Source organism: Aythya fuligula, chromosome 3 (assembly GCF_009819795.1).
Source record: "Aythya fuligula isolate bAytFul2 chromosome 3, bAytFul2.pri, whole genome shotgun sequence".
In the NCBI taxonomy this organism is placed as follows: Eukaryota; Metazoa; Chordata; class Aves; order Anseriformes; family Anatidae; genus Aythya; species Aythya fuligula.
Genome location: NC_045561.1, coordinates 64,776,594 through 64,791,863, shown reverse-complemented (window position 1 = coordinate 64,791,863; position 15,270 = coordinate 64,776,594). Strand labels below are relative to the sequence as shown.

Sequence of the window (15,270 nt, the reverse complement as noted above, 5' to 3'; positions counted from 1 at the left end):
TTAAGAATAAAAGGAATTTTCACATGTAACTTTCAGTACTATCCACTTTTAGTTGATTTACAATTTTAAGTAGGGGTGCCAGGACCCAAACTTAGACAGAGCTTTGAAGTACATCCAATTAATCTGGACCTTTACCTGAACTCAGAGTGATTAAAAACACTTTTAAATTGAAAAGACAGATTTGATAGAAGTATTAGAGAATTTAATTGGAAAGAAAAAAAAAATCCAAACTATAATGAGATAATGAGAATAAATAAGGTTTACAGAAAAATGTGTTTCTGGACATTGTGTTTGGGGGTGAAAGAATGGAAAGGGCTGCCTGACTCCATATACATTGCCATCAAGAAAGCCTGAAGTGGTAAAGTATGCCTAGTCATCTCTGCTTTTTGGGAAGTTTCTCTTTCAGATATAAATCCTAACAGGCGACTGCTCCCTGCTCCTTTCATGAGTCTCTTAGGCTTTTCCATAGCACTGAAAGTTTGCAGTTCCTTGCTGCAATTCTCTTTTCCTGTTAGCCCCAGGTGTTCTTCCAGGTGGAAGCTCTCCCTCCAGGATACTCAGATGCCCCAAGTGAAGAATAATCTCCTCTGCCACATTCTATCTGCCCCTCCACACACTAATCAAATACTATCTCTTCTGTGATGGGAAGTTATTTATTTATCCTCCACAGTAAATGTCAGAAAGTTTTCCTTCAAAAGCTTTTTCTCCTCCACCTTATAGTAGACTCTGTTCCAATTATGACAGTTTACTACTACATAGTGTATATATATATATATATGTCAAAAACATATAATCTGATAGGACGTACAGGACAGACTGGCATCTGATTTTGTTTCTTTCTAGGAGAAAGAGACAGCTGTGATATTTCTTAAAAGGATTCATCCAGTATCAGTTATACACATGTGAACATACTGACACTGTCATAGTTAAATAATCAGTGAGAACTGTAAAAATGCTCCTGTATGTTGAAATTCCAAGCTTACCTTGAAGAAAGCTGTGAGACCTTGTCAGAGAAAATACAAGATAGCAGAGATGTATATATGCAATTTTCAATACTGCTTGCTGCATACCTGTCTCAAAATCGTGATCATGCAAAATCTGAACTTTTGAACCTGCACCACTACATCTGCAGTAGTAACTTCTTTTGGCACCTTTTCTTCAGGACTCTCACCATACATGACCTATATCTTTTTTACTTCAAGCTTGCATTAAAACACCCAGAAATTTCATTCAGAAGTGCTGTAAGCACCATGGTTGCAGACTAACAAAGCATTAAGCCTATGGCATTCTGGAAGGTCACTGGTTTCCCTCGCTACAATCCCATACCTATTATCACCACAACAGATGGTTTCTCTCAGTCCTTCACCACATTGATCTGCCTTCTGCAGATCAAGAAAGCATCTATTGTTTAGAGAAAATATAATTTCCATCATCTACACTACCCTTTTACTATAGACCACTTTATTTCTTACGTTCACTGCCTGTAACTTGTTTACACAGTGCCTGCTACCTGTATAACCTTAACCAGCTAAGCTAGAAAAGAACACAGATAAATCTCATCTGGGATGGGAGAAGTACTGCAGAAGGAGTCAGAGGAAGTTGTGGTTTACAGATCTATGGGGAACACAAAGGAAACATCAGGCCACCCAACCTCTTAGCAAGGAAAAGAGCTGAATGACCTGTCCAAGCTGATGGTAGAGTTAGTATGGCCTTTCCCTCAAGGAATTCATCCAGAACTTTTACTTAGGCTTTGTACAAGACATCTAGACTTCATACTTGCATACTTTATTGAAACAAAAGATTTCTTTTTTTTTTCCTCTGGTCCTCTGCTCAACATACTTCCCAAGTCTAGTGAAGACACATCCTGTATTCCAGTCCAGCTACCTACAAAATGTTCTGACACTGCCCACCATCATCAACACCCAGTGCCAATCCAAATAAAAATTCCCCTCAGAGCAGAAAAAAAAAACACACCAGGAAGGAGGGGAGGTAACAGTTAATATAACTGAAACAACTCATTTTGAGAATGCATGTGATACATTTTACAACATGACTCATATCTTTGAAAACATGTTTTAAGAAACTTACTTTAAAATAATGCTTGTAATAAAGTAAAAGATCACTCTAATTTAGCTCCATCAATTAGGTTACCAGAAAGACATTCCAGTTCTTGTTTGCAAACACCAAATTTCAATGTGCTCTACTCTTTTTCAGAGTCAATCCCATAAGCAATACTTAAAATCCTTCAGGTACTTACGGATTTCAAAACAGACTGTTCAATGGATGTTTTATAAGAAACCTGTATAAATTCACAAGTCAGACATGACTAGTAGCAGCTGTCAACATATTTGGCTGCCAAAAGAAAGACCAGTTACAACAACAGCTCCAGGAACTGCATCATATGCTGTCACTTCTCAGCAATAACCCCGTCTCAGAAATGGGTATGTGCAGGAGTACCCAGTGTGTTGCAGAGATACTATAAATGGAGACCTCTCTAGTGCTGGACTTCCTATCAGCTCTGTTCTCAGCTGACCTAATAAGAAAAAATACTCTAAGATTTCCCATTTCTGTAGCAGTTGAAAGAAGGGCTGTAATACACGTTTCATGTACAGGCCAGCTTACAAAATGCCAACTCAACGTTCTGGGCCCAGCTCTCAGGACAGAATCAGGTCTCCCTACCCCCAGGGCAACACCTCCATCACTGGATTACAGGCACCTATTCCTACCCACTGTCACCCTTTCTGACCCCCTCATAGTGGGGCAATAAAACACATCAGCATTTCTGTCTCTATTTTTCTTCACACAAGGTGAGATGAGAAGTTTTGAACACCCATCACTGAAAAGACAACTGAACTCAGATCTATTATTAGGTGAGTGCTGTATCAACAGCTCTCAGATTTTTTTATTTTTTTTTTTAATCTTTAAAAAAATAAGGAGAAGAGGAATTTTAAAAGAAAGAAGTAAATCACTTGTTTGCTGAAGTAACTTGCTGCCTGAGTTCATAAGGGCATTATGAATCCAGGTGCTTTTGAAAGACTTAGAAATGCTGCAGTTAAGTGCTTACCTTCAAAAGAGTGAAGCACATTAAACACACACACCTCTGACTTTTTGTACCAGCTAGCTTAGACATCATGTTCTTCCTTCATAAACCTGCAAACAACTTGTGGCCTGTTGAGTACCCTTCTTCTTAAGCATCTATCACTACACAGACATTGAACTTGGACCCTCAGCAGACCTCTTAGGGTTTGCAAATACCACTCCTGGAACCAAGAATAAGATGATTGTGGAGACAGTCAAAAATGTCTAACCAAAGCCAGTGAATTGCATGCCAAGCTAAACACTGCCAATCGTAATTCCTTGTAAATTTCTGGAGCTCAGCTTTTGCTGAGGCAACATCCATATACCTGACAGTATGAAAAACGTAATGAAGAAGGCTCTGAGAGCACTTGTTCTGAAATAAGGTATATATATTAAAATTTCAAGGACATTGTTAAGAATCACTGAATGCTACAAACAGCTATACATAATTCAAGTTAAATTATTGCTTTTTCAGTAACTTTAGCTGGAATCTAGCTTTTTACACTTAAATACTTGGATAGCAATCCTTGCAGAACATTCAAGTCTAAGCTTTCATTGGTAAAATACTGAACAGCTACCATGTTATCTGGTAACCTCCAAAACCCATTCCACTATGATTCTCAAACAAATAAACAGAAGTCTAGCAAGTATTTTGCAAGTAAAGAAAGATCCACTTTGTTTCATGACAGATGGTATTGACATTGTTTTCAACAGGAAAAATGCATCTTTTTTATTTCAAGTAACTGTATTTTTATGGTAGGAGAGAAAAACTACCTACTACACTTGAGTCTTCACCTACAGAGGTGCAAGTGAAAATTTAGCCATGAACATCAACCACAGAAAGCTACAGGTTAACATGAATTATTCCATCTAGCTTCCCAGCATCTAAACAGCCTGTGAACTGAGCATCCTTTCCACCTCCAGAACTACAAACACTCAGAGATAGACATGACTACAGCCTTACTACTGCTGAAACCCAATTAGCCTGGGAGAAGTGTTGCCAGACGGTCCAGGGTGAGGACTCTAATAGAATAAATTCCATCAAAACCCCAGCACATGCACGTGCCTCTAAGTCTCTCTTCAAGAGTCCTGGTGGAACACATTTATGAGTTGTAGCCTTTCCATTTATTATACCAGCCTAAGAATCCTTTGAACATCTAGCTGGAATCAATATTGATCCAAAGCAAACATGCCATAATACTAAAGGATATGCATATTCTTTTGTATTCACTTGTGCATATTTGTCATATTTGTTTTGTTTCAAGCACTGGAAAACCCAGTAGTTATTCTAGTGCAACTGTGATTTATATGAAGTTTCATTATTATTTCACTTAATAAACAAAAATAATACTTTGTAAGCACTATATTCAAGCATTAAGGGTTTTTTGGTTGTTGCTTTTTTCCCCTCAATTGAGCTCAATTAAGACTTCAGTTCATGATACTGTCATTTCATTTACTGTCATACCAGACCCCCTACTAAGACATATCCCTGAGGAGTTGAGAGATATCATGTAAGTCATACATACAGGATATTCAGTCTCTTCCGGATCAGCAGCTAGATGCTTGGCATGATAGCACAATATCAGATAGCACTACACATCCATGTTTAGGCAAGTAACTGAGCCCTAAACGACTACTGACAAAATGTGAAAAAAAAAAAAAAAACAGTATTTATTCAAGAAAATACTCTGACAGAAGTTCATCACTTAAAGGAACTCCAAAACAATAAAAAAGCTTTGTGCATAAGTGCCCAACAATCAAAGATTTGGGGTTTTAAATACAATGCTGCCAAGAGTCAAAAGTACAGGGCATGATTTAGAATATTTCCAAAGTAAGTCATGCTAAGAAACCTTCTAGAGAGAGAATTCTGCTAAGTATAATGGCTGAGAAAGCCACAGCAAATACTGAATATTCTGAATTAATCCTAGAAATTGAGAATATCCACTAACCTTGACAAAAGACTGATATCCTACTATTTACTTCAGGTCAAAACTTACTATTTTCAAATTCAACAATAATTTGGTCAAAGTCTTGAAACAGAATTAGGCTGAATTCATAGTTAAACAGCCTACATTTTTGTGAATCTTTTTATGTAACATTTCGTATCTTTCTAGTAAAAATGCTGTTTTACATTTGAAAAAAATAGTGAAATATTAATATTAGATCTCTTCTACAGATGCAGCTAGGTGAATTATGAAAATGCCTTGCTATTAGGCAAGCAGATCTCAACTGGTACTTAAGCATTAAGCATTCTCACTAGTGAAGAAAGAAGAAATCAAATCTGGAAATAATTAGCCACTCATATGTAAAAGGTTTTCTTGCAACAAAAGGAGTGGAGCTTTTTTTGCAGTGGGAGGCAAGCTAATAATATCCTCCCCAGTAGGATAATTTAAAATTATAGAAAATAGAAGAAACAGGTCTTTGGGTTTCGAGAACCCAAAGGTAGTCAGGCATCAAGCAAGCCACAACTAGGCAAAGTTGGGATAGGTACAGTCCCTGGAGAAGATGTACTTCACCTGGCATCCAACCAAAGGTGTTTAACATAAAGCCAATGTCAAATATAGTTGCATTTTTGTATTTGTATGCTTGGAGGGCATGGTGGACATCTCAATTCAAAAAAGATGCAGACAGACTGGAGAGGGTCCAAAGGAGGGCCATGAAGGTGATCCAAGGGCTGTAGGACCTGTCCTATAAGGAAAAACTTAAGGAGTTACGCCTTTCCACCCTGGATAGAAGGCTCAGGGGGGACCTCATCACAGTGCCCCAGTACTTAAAAGGCAGCTATGAAGAGGACAGAGGCTCTCTCTTCACCAGCAGCCACATGATGAAGACAAGGGACAATGAGTACTACTGCACTAGGAGACGTTTCATCCTGATATAAAGAGGAAACTTCTTACGGGAAGAATCCCTGACACAAATTCCCCAAGGACATGGTGGAGTCCCCATCATTGTGTAATTTCAAGACAGAACTGCTGAATCATCTCATCCTGTCTCATTTTTCACATTTTCAGGTTGGGCCTGATGATCTTTTGAGGTCCCCTCCACCACAGGTGATTGTACAACTGATTACAATCACTTTTCATAGAAGTGTTAGGGCTTTTTTGTAGCAGAAAAGAAGTAACACTGAAAGCCTGATTTGACTAGATCTTATGTTGTTAATTGCCTTAACTACGCACTTTATCTACAAGGATATCACATTAGCATTTTTAATTATTTAAAACGCATTAAATATTGCTGGTACCAGCATGATCAGAGTTTATCTTCTTAATAATTATTCTTGTTTGAGTGTAAAGCATTTGATTCCTGCTGCTATGAACTATTAAAGCAAAAGCAAATTCTGCTAACATAAAAGGGACAACTGATTTCAAAAAGGAATAATGACCAAATTAAATTGCATATACCCAACAAAACAACACTATTTAAAATAGCTTTTTTAGTGTGCTAGAAACTTCATAAGCTTTTTTACATAATTGAGAAGAGTCTTAACTGCTGTATTTCACTGTATACTTCTGACCACTCCACAGAACCGCAATATATATATTTTTAAATTTCAGTAAGTCTTTCATTAGTTCAGATTCCCAGTCCCTAATCCATATGGAAGCTATGTTGCCTTTAAATTTCATCCACAGCAAGTAATAAAAATTAAATATATTAGTGCTAGCACCTCTCTAGAGGAACGTCTACATGCAACAGCATCTTCACTAAAAAACAACAGACCTACTAAAGCACAATTTGACACCATAGAACAGCTTGGGTTGAAAGGGACCTCAAACATCATCTAGTTCCAACACCCCTGCCATGGGCAGGGATGCCACCCACTACATCAGGTTGCCCAGGGCCTCATCCAACCTGACCTTGAATACCTCCAGGGATGGGGCATCCACAACCTCTCTGGGCAACCTGTGCCAGTACCTCACCATCAGAGGCAGACTGATGTAGGAAGAAAAAAATGCCAGCTCAGTCTCTATCACTAGACAAACATTTTATTGCAGTCAAAGGTAAGAGGCGATCAGAAAATAAACACGTTTTAAGGTAAGGAACAGTCAAAATAAAGCAGTCATTATGATTTCCTTCCCTGTCACCAAGTACAGCTCCTGGAACCAAACTGTACCTGAAAGGAAGCTTTCATTTCAAACAAAGAATGAAGTTTCAGGTCTCAAGGCTGCTGAGAAAAGCTTGAAAACAATCTAACAACAGACTTATGAACTATTATGAAAAGCGTCTGAATTTATTTAATTACTAATGTCTGGGAAGTGACTTCCATTGTTTGAATGCTTAAGGCTGGCAATGCAGATATGAAAAGCCACTGAATTATGCAACAAACGGAAGCTATTCATATTGAACTGGGAACAGAAACACACACGCTGGCCCAAAAGGTACCGACTGGCACAAAGTTGGCTTGAAGCACCCACCCACTCTCTCCAGTGACAGTCCAAGGATTCTGGAGATAGATCCAGGGGCTAAGAGGATAATTAAATGGTGCTTGATTTTTCCCTCTACTAAATGGCACGTGAAAACCTGGATTTGAATCAGAGGATTTGCAGGAGAGACAGACTGATCCTTACCTTGCCAATGAACTGAGTAGTTGTATTGTACATGTTCCAGTACTCTAAGCACAACCTTACTGGTTTTTTTGTTTTTTTTTTTTGATTTTTGTTCCCTGCTCTCGCTCCATCTTTGGACAGCAACATACCGAATGCAGCCAAAAAGAACTGAATGAAGGACTGCATCCAGATGACACAAGTCACCGTAACCAAAGGGTTGACTTCTAGGTTTGGCAAGGTTCATTCATTCACATGGCAACACTACCTTATCAGGTTACACTTGCTCTTCAGTAAATATAAACACAAAAATAGGTTTGGAAGATATCTCTCTGCCTTACAGTCCTTTAACTGTTAGATTTGGCAGTGTTGCCAGTCAGTGAGCAGACAGAAGTTGTTGCATCACCACTGTGACCATCCTTTCAAATATAACATGAGTTGCATATTGATAAAAAAAAAAAAAAATGCTAGCTTTACCTCTGTACTTACACTGAGTCTGAAAAAGATGAGTGATGTTTCTTCCTGTCTATTTCCAACAGAGGAAGAGTACAAAATACAGACTAGCTAAACCTAAAAGTTATTTGATCTTAACATATTTATGAAGCTCTCTCAGTAAGCACTAGTGGCAATGCCAACCTTCTCTCAGATAACTCAAAATCTGATGCACAAATATTGCTGGGACCTGAGTATTTACCAGATTTACCATCATGTAAATGTGGTTGGAATTTACCATTCTGGAAGTTCTAAAGCATTATCAGCTCACCTGCATTCAACACAGCCTAATGCAGAGGCTTGCAGAAACATCCGAATGGTTTCTCAACACGTCACCTGCACAAAACACTGTACTAACAATACTGGTCCCTACAGCTCTTGCTATATTGCTCAGAGCTAAGTGAGTATCTACACAGCACAGTCAATTTGCATGTCCTAAAGATATTTATATACAGAAGGTTTCACCCTTCCCAATAAAGCAGACTGTATTTGTTTTTCCTACCATTGCAGTCACAAAAGCATTTGATGTGTTGCTTCAATTTTCCAGCCTACTAGATTACAGTGGAACCACACAGATAAGAAATTCTCTGTGAAGATCCCAAGACTTCTTAAGACAGGTCTCTGCTCCATGGAGGTTATAACCAAGAAAAAAGTGCAATTTCAGGCATAAGTCTTACTATTACCACTTCATCAGCTCCATTTCCAGTCTGAGCCTAACCCTTTATTTTGGTTTGGTTGGTTGTTTTTGTTAGGGGGACAGATTCTTTGCTTTAGTTAACTGCAACACTGTAACTAGCTAGTAACGCCCTCAGAAACACATAGAAAAAGTGTTAGTATTCTTGGAAATACCTTAGGGAGATTCAGAAGACTTCTTGCAGTGCTAAATGCAGTAGTTGGAGATTTTCCACCCTTCTCTGAGTCCGGAGTTGGTTAAAGTCATTGCATTTGGTTTCCAAAGATCGTCTAAAAACAGGAGAACATGAAGTGTTACTGAAATTTGTCCCAGGTTGGCAAACAAGGGTTTTCAATGTTTAAAGTCACTTGCTACTTCTTAGGCACAATTGCTTCTGCTTTTGTAAACCATGGGTAACAGCTCATCTTTTATTTGTTTTCAGTCTCTCACAGAACCAGTTTGTTATGATTGCTCTCTCCTACACAAAAGCTGGTCAGGATTTCCAAACACCCTTCTGTTTGTTTATGGTAAACTGCTGTAAAAACATTTGCTTATTCCAATTCAGTGAAAGAATCTGGTAAATAAAAACACTAATTTAACAACTTTTATCCCTTACTATACAAAAGAAGATCAGGCACCTTCAATCCATGTCTGTCTAGTCTGCACATATTCAATCCGAGGCAAAGCAGTCTGTTGCTATTCTGTCAAGATAGAAGAGGTACAAGTTCAGTAGCAAGACTGGCTTCTGTGTTTCCTTTTCTTGCCTGGTCTAGAACACGTAGAGACATTTCTGGGGTTACCTTTTGATTTTCATTTTACTTTTTTTTTTCTCCTTAAAACTGACTGGTGTTGTGATCAGCTCTACGAGGAGTGCTGGTGAGCTGGTCCAGAGCACACCTCCACATTGATGCCAGCACAGCAGGGGTGCAGGGGGATCACAGGTACCTGAAGCTGATATTGCTGTAGAACATTTTGTACTGAACCATGACAGAAAGAGTAAGGAGAGACTGATCCGCAGCTTCTATTCAGCTGTTGTCCATCCATCCAGACAAGGAGTGTAAGGGATCATAGATTTCCATTAGATTTAAAAGATTTAATGGATCCATAGATCCATAAGAAACTCCCTTTCTTCTGACATAGTTTTAAAACGTGTATCAATGGAAAGAAATCTTAACTGAGAACAGAGAGCAGAGCTTTTTGTTTGGTTTTCTCTGTCAGATAAAATGCTCTGAGCTCAAGATTTTCTTCAACCTTTTCCCACCCCCCTCAGCTTGATACACACCTTTTCCTAATTTCACAGAATCACAGAATCACAGAATTTTCTAGGTTGGAAGAGACCTCAAGGTCATCGAGTCCAACCTCCAACCTAACGCTAACAGCCCTCCACTAAACCATATCCCTAAGCTCTACATCTAAACGTCTTTTGAAGACTTCCAAGGATGGTGACTCCACCACTTCCCTGGGCAGCCTGTTCCAATGCCTCACAACCCTTTCAGTGAAGAAGTTCTTCCTAACATCTAGCCTAAAACTCCCCTGGCTCAACTTAAACCCATTCCCCCTCGTCCTGTCACCAGGCACGTGGGAGAACAGGCCAACCCCCACCTCGCTACAGCCTCCCTTGAGGTACCTAAAAAGAGCGATAAGGTCGCCCCTGAGCCTCCTCTTCTCCAGGCTGAACAAGCCCAGCTCCCTCAGCCGCTCCTCGTAGGACTTGTTCTCCAGGCCCCTCACCAGCTTCGTCGCCCTTCTCTGCACCCGCTCAAGCACCTCGATGTCCCTCTTGTAGCGAGGGGCCCAAAACTGAACACAGTACTCGAGGTGTGGCCTCACCAGAGCTGAGAGAAAAGCTTTTTTTTGGAGAAAAGCTTCTGTTTTAAGGAAGAAAATCTCCAAATGATCATCTTTTTTAAAAACCTTTGATCATTAATTGGGATCAGAAATATCATTAGAAACAAAACAGACAAGTGTTCAGACTTCTGACCTCATCAGTTCAAAGCAAAAGAAATGCTTCTGCTTGGTACCCCTGCCCTTCTTTTTTCTTCCCGCAGACTACATTCAACGGGCTCAAACAAACAACACCCTTCACCTCCACCTACCCTTAGGTCACCATGGCTACACCACTGCTTTTGTGTGCTTTTATTTTTTAAATAAAAGCATTCAGGACTTGGCTGGGTTTGCTGTGAGCTGCTTGGTAGTTACATAGTAATCTCTCCCACTACTGGGGCCAAAGAATAAAGGAACCAGAAGATAAATATGCAGCCTATGAAAATTCCTTCCTCTGGGTTTCTAGCAACCATTTTAAATATTCCCACAACACAGACCAATCAGTGACAGGGGAAAACACAGAAACATAACATAATTCCCTGAAGCAAATTATGCCATCGAAGACACTTCCACTCCCCATCCCCAGTACGCCCCAGGCTCTGCCACAGATTTTTGCCTCAGAGCACAGCATCAGTTGTGTTTCCACCCTCCCACCAGCACTGCAGTGCAAACCCACTCACTGGCAGCTCACACAGCTACAGACATGCCATCACGGTGCCCACAGCAAGCTGAGGTACAGGCACAAGCCCCGCTCCACCAGCTCTGCTACACAAGCAGAGGGAGGTGGGAAGCAGGAGGTGTTCATGTCTTAATCTGCCTCCAACAACAATGGACAGGGCTCAGAGATTAAAGCCTTGTTTCTCTTCACTTATCCAGCAGCACCACTAAAATCTATACAAGTCCAAAGAGCACGAGTTCCTCAGTAAAGATGATAAATACAAACAGTCTGTCTAGCAGCTTTCTACCCTGTAAGACATTTTAGAGCAATATAATAGATCCAGAATCCTGTGGAAAAATGAATAAGCTACAAGAAGTATGTACCACCCTAGTTTTGTGAATGACTTGTTCTCATCTTCAGAGTCCCCTCTGTCACTTGCACCCAAACAGCATGCTTCTGGCTGAATATACACTTGAAGGTCTGGTCACACTGGTCCAAGAGAACTGCATGGGACAGAAGGCCAGTCCTGGCCACAGAAACATTTCAGAGTTTGACTTGCTTGCTGTAAAGCTGAACTTCTGTTTCTGTTCCTTCGTAAGTAAGCAAGTGAAGAACACTCAGTCTTTTCTTCTTCACCTTCCCACAGCTTCTATGTTTTTTCTACTCTTAGATGTGACCCCATTTGGAGGAAGAAAGAACATATGCAAAAAGAAGACACATGAGATTCCCTAGTTGTATTGCATCCCTCCATTTCCTATGCACCTTCCCATAAGTGAGTGCAGCAGGTATATCTGTATGCAACTCACCACAGACCGCAAGAGATGCAAAACGCAGTTCGATTCAATCTCACTGCGGATGGGCAGTGCGGCGCAGCTTTTAGTGTGCTCGGCAGTCCTGATGCACAAAGACCCTGACAGACAGAAGTTCTGTCCTCTCCCTGCTTGTTCGCCTGGTTTTTCTGCTAATGGAAGGAAAAAATACATATGTATAAAGGAAGTTCTCCTAAGGAATATGACGCACAGCACATGTTATTATCCTACTAAAGAAGTTCCACACTTCAGGTCAGCCATCAGCTGTCCAGATCTCTCGTTTGATCTCCTCAGTTTACAGACGTCAAAGTCACAGTACTTTCCAGAAACTTCACCTCAGATCTTTCCTGTTTTATGCAACTAAAATAAAGGTCACTTTCACTCAAAGGAGGCTTTCAAAACCAAGTATAACACAGAAAAGAATGAATGCAAAGGATGCATCCCTTCGGAGTGGGAACCTTATGACTGTTGTTATTTATTTAAAGATACCATTTTAAAATCTATATTACGTGGGGATGTATATGTATATATATAAACATATAAAACCATGCTCTACATATAAGCCTAGCTGTTTGAAAACAAGATCACTATCAGTCTTAGGGAACAGAACACATCCTGGAAAGAATGCATCCTACAAACCCCGATGACACTTTTCAAACACAGATTTTTATCTCTTCTCTCTTGATCAGCCAGGTAGAGCTCCAGTTTAGCTCACAAATGGCAGTAGCCCTTTGCATGTACTTCATTTAACCTGAGGTGAACCCTGATGGAAAATGTTTCAGACATAATAAGGCCATAAGCTTGCTCATGTCCACTTCAGAATTCATTATTAATCTAAGCAACGTAGCTTTCACTTAGCCAATCAGCATTTTTTTGCCGGTTTTCTGTTTGTTTGTTTTAAACCCATGCAGAACAGAAACCAAATGTTATCAACACAGCAGAAATGGACCTCAATCATTCTTACATATCACACCTTCAAAGTAAAAGCCCCTTGTTGCCCAAAATAAAAACGCAGAGAATTTTTTGAAGCAGACTCTTACTGAACAGTAGGAGGAGAGGCTATTCTGGAGGCAAAAAGGGGTTAAAAAAATTGAAGATGGTAAGGTTCAGACTACCGGGGAAAAACATACACATCCACATTTTTAAGACACATCTTAAGTAATCACAAATTCAGAAAAAAAATAAATAAATAGTAAATTAGGCTGCAACATCACACCTTCTATTCTGTCAAAACCCACCACTACATATATAATGCAATTCCTGTCAGGAAAAATAAAGACAAATGGTTGCAAAAGACACTCTTCAGAATAACCATAACCTTTAAGTACTGATGAATCAAAATATTTACAGTGTTTATCCCCCTATAAAGCTCATCCTCCACAATTAAAGTTCTTCAACACTACTGCAGCATATTGCTACAGAAATTTTGGCAGAACACATTCTCAATTTACATAATTGTTCAGAGTAGTCATCTAATTTAAAGAAAAATCATACATTTTCGAGTATTATTGATGTTCTGAAAGCCTCTGATTTATTTTTCTCATAACTTTACATATTCTGTTGCTTTCACACTACAGACAAATCTCTAACTGCTGATATCAAAGTCAATAGCTCCTTATTGGCATGAAAACAAACAGATTTTGTGTGGCATTTACTACCGGGACTTTTTTTTAAATGCCACCTTTAATTTCTCAAGCCAACTGAGAGATGTAGTCTGAAGGGTTAGCAACATAGGTATGTGTATAAAGACACATCAGTACTACCTGTGTTCCCACAGAGTATCTGCCCTTTATGTGACTTAGCTGACAGTGTGGAGCACAGAAGATATTCCAGCTCAGCTTTCCCTTGGGTGCAAAAGGTCTTCCCAGAAAGGATAAGGGACGGTAAGGGATGTCAAAGATTAGCTATGTCCACGTTTCTCCACAGCTGAAAGAACAACTATAAAAATAACAAGCCTGATAAAATCTTGACGAAACGTTTTTCCAATTCCACTCCTGGCCAGGCTGTACAGCAGTCTGTGCAAAGTTCTTTCATAAGTGCTGGAAATGACAAAGCCTGAGCCAGAACATAGACTAGCACCTGCCCAGGACACACTGTAGCTTCTTTCTGGCCTGCTTTAGATATTTCTCTTTCCACCAAGGCCAGGCCAATCCAGCATGGCTGGTCCACACATGAGCACTCACAACCAGGAGTTTCAAAGCTCTCCTGGTCTCCCAGTTCAAACTACTCAAATTCACCATCATTGCTCCACTTTCTTGTCCTGAAACTGCTTCCCAGAGTTGCCTGGAATTTCTTCCTGGACTCAGCAGGAATGCCCTTCAGCAATTTTCTCCTATGCATACTTCTTCTCAAATTAAAGACAGTAACTATTCAAAGCCCAAAATTCAAGTCAGATGCAAATCCCACACATGAGCCAACACACAACTTCTTTTAAATTACTTAAAACAGTAAGAAGTATCTGCTTTCTACTTTTCTTCAGAGATCAGAATTTGATAATAAAATTTCAAAGTTTCCTATGAAATCAAGTTAGTAAAAGACTGTAAAATAAAGAATCCCACCTACAAGCACGTCTTTCCAAAGGGTAAGCATATAGAATGGCAGAAGTAACATCAACCCTCTTTTGATCTCAAGTGACCAAAATGCTAACAGTCAGAACCCAAAGAACTGAAGATTTGAAAATTGCTCTGTCAAGGATCCTATGAGTCTTTCACTATTAAATATAGTTCTCAGTTCAAGAAACTGGGGAGAAATACCAAAAAGTTAGTAATTTTTGTGAAGGAAAAAAAAAAAAAAAAGTTAAAAATCTGGCTTCTGAAAAACAAATAATTTGTTAGGATTTGTTAGGAAAACCTTTGTAGTTTTCTATCTTTGACACTGTTCCTCCAAAAATCTCAAAAGGATTGAGGTATAAAAATTCAAACACAAGATTATTTTTTTTTTCTTTTCTGTTTCCAAACAGTTCTGGCATAATTGAAGGCCTCAGAGCATAGAACACACTGGAAAGTGCCATATGAAAGTCTTAAATCAATAAGAAATATGAAGAATTTTATATATATATACTAAAAAGAACTAAAATGAGACAACTACAAGGTTACTGTAGGTGAGCATAATGACAGTGGACAACATTCACATTCAGTTGGTTTCTTCTGGAACTGTCAACTGTTCTTGCCTGAGCATTTAAATGAATGTCATTTT

At 39.3% G+C, this 15,270-nt stretch overlaps 1 protein-coding gene across 5 annotated transcripts in view; it reads right to left on the bottom strand.

Moving 5' to 3' along the window:
• The window catches only part of KLHL32 (kelch like family member 32), a 123,489-nt gene that overhangs the window by 105,845 nt on the left and 2,374 nt on the right, over positions 1 to 15,270 (bottom strand). For all 5 annotated transcript variants that reach the window (XR_004253128.1, XM_032185369.1, XM_032185371.1 and 2 more), the window contains exon 2: positions 8,961 to 9,074. The gene's annotated coding sequence lies outside the window, so the exon portion shown is untranslated. The remainder of the gene's footprint in view (positions 1 to 8,960; positions 9,075 to 15,270) is intronic.